Source organism: Triticum dicoccoides, chromosome 5B (genome assembly GCF_002162155.2).
Source record: "Triticum dicoccoides isolate Atlit2015 ecotype Zavitan chromosome 5B, WEW_v2.0, whole genome shotgun sequence".
NCBI lineage: Eukaryota > Viridiplantae > Streptophyta > Magnoliopsida > Poales > Poaceae > Triticum > Triticum dicoccoides.
The window spans coordinates 490,933,887-490,937,602 of record NC_041389.1 but is presented as its reverse complement, the minus strand read 5'-3'; the positions used below and the strand labels follow the sequence as shown (position 1 = coordinate 490,937,602).

The window sequence follows — 3,716 nt, the reverse complement described above, 5'->3', positions numbered from 1 at the left end:
GTGAAATGACGAAGCAAGTTACAACGTAAACACGTAAACCAAAAAAATAGTGACGAAATACTTTCCTTCCTTTCTAGATTGTGGTAATCCTTCGTATGGTTGGATAAATTCGTGTATGGTGTACTTTACTATTTGTATTGTTTCTACAACAGTCTGATGATGTCAAATTCACGTTATATGTGTGCCCAGGATATGACGACAAAGAGCAAGGTTCGCTCCACCAGTATTTCAGCCCATTCGAGTTTGCCCCGCATAGAGAAGACGTCATGGATGAACACGTTTTCCAATAGGGCGTGCTAAAAAACACGCCTCAGAGAGGTCTCAGACCAAGGTGGATACTGGGCACACAACCTAAAAGAGGTATCTATTTGAGACCGCCAAGAGCGGCAGGTAGAAAAATCACCATGGAAAGCTAATTCAGGCCCGCCTCGAATAGGCTTTTGTGTAGTAGTGAAAAGGACATACGCTAAGATATCAACCACCAATATTTAAGTAATATAATTATTGGTTGCATTTTCTCGAACAAATAATGAAAAAAAAACATATTGAGGCACTTCTTTCTTTGTTGTCTTATTATGTATTAACAGTGCAACATTTAAGTGTATATATTAAGAAAAATATGGGGGATATAATTTGCTAAAGCAAATATAGATTACTCACCTAAATATATAGTAAGATTATTATTTTATTTTCCATGGATGTTCTCATTATAGTAGCATATGTAATTTTGTACAGGCATATTTAGATGAAATAATGGTCCAAATTATATATTGTATTCTTTGGAAACCATGTTTAAATCTAAAATGACATCATAGTAACATGTTTATATATATATATATATGCAAAAATAATAATAGCGGCGCAAATGCAAGGATCACTTTGATAGTTTTGGTAAACATCTGCTTTAACTTGCATTGTTTCAGTAGCATACGTTGCTATATTTTTCCCAAAGAAAACTCATTTGTGTGTGCTAGAAAAATAATGTCTGTTCTCCGGCAGACAACCCATGTCCATCTCCTTTTCTCCCTACCTAAATACGGTATACAAGTGTAGCTCACACCCACCATCTACCGTACCTCTATTAGCAACCGATAACTCGGTATACGTACGCTTCAGACTTTGTCATACAAACAGACAGATATGAGCTCACAAGATCACTAGAAGCTCTGATTCATCCGCTTCCGGAACCTTGTGATGAACATGTCAGCAGCCTGATCGATTTCGTTGTCAATGCTGAACTCCAAACCCTGTGCCTCTCGGTTGTTCCGGATTACATCCATGACCGAAGGTTGGTCGTCGACTTCTTCATCACACTCATCGAGTAGCACATCACCGTCATCTTCATCGCCGTCCACCTCGCACTCGTCGGTGTAACAACAGTTGTTGTCATCGTCGTTGAAGATGGGGTGTAGTGTCCAGTCAGTGCAGCCACCATCACCATCATTCCCTTGATCAAACAGTGCCAGTTGATGAGAGATATTAACAACAACCTCACCACCATGGAGCGTTGGCGTCTTCCGGACCTTGCGCACCATGAGAGCCTTGTTGCAGTCCACCCTGGCACCATTCTCCCGGTCAGCGGCAGCCACAAGCGCATGGATCCTGTGGGAGAAGGCGCCGACGGTGGCCATCCGGCGGCGGAGGGACACGAGGACGAGGAGCCTGGCTGCCACCACGCTGGTCTTGTTCTTGTACGTCGCAGCCACCTTCTTCAGGAGCTCTGTGCCCTTGCCAATCTTCATCTTCGATGCTAGAGGTGGCCAAACTGCCTATCAAGGACAACAAGTAGGGTTTTGTGGTAGCTCAAGCATGGCATGAGCAGACCACTGAGATGAGGCAAGATGTTTCAGATTCATGGGCCTTCTCCTGAGGCTCCAAGGTTGTATTTATAGTCAGGAACTCGGCATCCAAGTGCATGCGTACAACTTTGCTCATGTCACGATCAAACTTTTTTCTAGCTCTCCCAAAGCATATGAAAGCACAAGCTTAGAAAAACAAGCATAGGCACAAAAGGAAGATCTATAGAAAACAATTTGGCATGTGGAGTTAGCACTATGGGAATGTTGAGAGTGGAAAGCAAGCTAAAGATGCAAGAAAAGCTAGGAATGGGGAATGAAATGGAGAAAGTATTCCACTTAGGCCAGAAAAGACACATGCCCCAAGGTGTAGATTGGCTCTCTAAGATCTCAACTTTCCAGTATCTCTTTTAGTTAAGCGGTAGTAGCTGATGATGGGTTGGCCGGAATGCCCAAAGGGAACCAAAACGGCTTGCTTTTGCTCTTGGCAGTTTCCTTGTGTTTCATGCCAGATTGTAAAGTACGCGCACACGGAGAATTTGCAGCACGCCGATACCGAATTCCCGTGTGCGTCTCACTTAGTTAAATCGCAGACGCGGAGGTTAATTAATTGTCTTCTCCGTGGCAGCTTCTTCTGGTTCTTCTCGTCCGTCCAAACGTGGAACCAATGGCGTGATGGATGCATGCATGGGTGGGAGCTTCAGCAATCTTTTCTCGTGGCGTCGATCGTGTCAAACTTGTGACGACAACGGCTGTGCGACACAGGTGCTTTCTTTCCTGGAAGAAACGAAAAGCTGGTGCACAAGTCCAACATTGGCAGGATTTTCGTGGGAATAATAGAGGAGGAGACCGGCGGATCGTGTTTGCAGCAGTCCATGTTGAAGTATCGGCAAGATATTTTCTTAAAGTCGTGCATGGATGTGCCGGCTGGTTTCGTGAATCTTAACCCGAAGGGTTTCTGGGTTTGGTAATCGGTCTACTACTTAGAAATTGCTTGGCAGTGTGTGCTTAGCTTGGAAGGAAAGGAAAAGACTCGATTGGGACTGAGAAAAAAATGCTCTTCTGATGGAAAAAAAATGAGACAAACCCAAGGGCTAACCCTCGTTAGCTTTTTTTATAGGAGAAACTCCGCGAGTGCCGCGAGTCAGAGCCGAGGCTCGAACCCGGGAGGTCTGGCTGCAACTCCAGCAGCACAACCAACGGGTCGACGCCCCATCCTCATTTCTGATGAAATGGATGCATGATCTCCTTGGGTGAAAAGAAGAAACCGCGAGACACGCCAATCGCTCGAGCTTGACTTGTATTTCATTTAGTTGGGTGAAAAGGAGAAACCGCGAGACAAGTCAATCGCTCGAGCTTGACTTGTATTTCATTTCGACTCCAAATCACTCAAGAAATAAAACTAATCACGAGAACTTTTCCAGCTCGATTGAAATATTGGCAGAGTTTGAACCAGGGCTAGCTCACTCGATATCACAAGACATATGGCTCGAATAAACATACATGTTATTTCAATTTAGTACATTTAACATAACCAAAAATAAAGCAATTCATTACGTTTTTTCCTTTCTGGATGCACTTATTCATACCCTTGCAAAAATGCACTAATTCCTAGCCATCAATAATCTACACGTATCCGAGACACACTTAGGCTTCAAAATGCAAACAATGTGAGGAAAGTGGACTATGTAAACTTTATATGGGCGGCCTTCTCCTCCTCATGCGCCATAGAGCCCTCATCCTACGCGGCTACAGGAAAACGACACCTTGGGTTGGGTGTAGTTTCATCTTCGGTCACATCCTCATTGTTGGGGTAGGCAGTGGGAAGGGGGCGCTGGCTCCACCATAGAGGAAGAGATAGTGAGGGGCTAAGGTGGGGGTTAGTGTTGAAAATTATCCCAATTTGTTAGGTATGTGGAA

The 3,716-nt window shown here is 44.2% G+C and overlaps 1 pseudogene; it reads right to left on the bottom strand.

The window, feature by feature from the left end:
* Positions 1-866: 866 nt before the first annotated feature.
* Positions 867-1,816, bottom strand: LOC119305869 (annotated as a pseudogene).
* Positions 1,817-3,716: the final 1,900 nt, after the last annotated feature.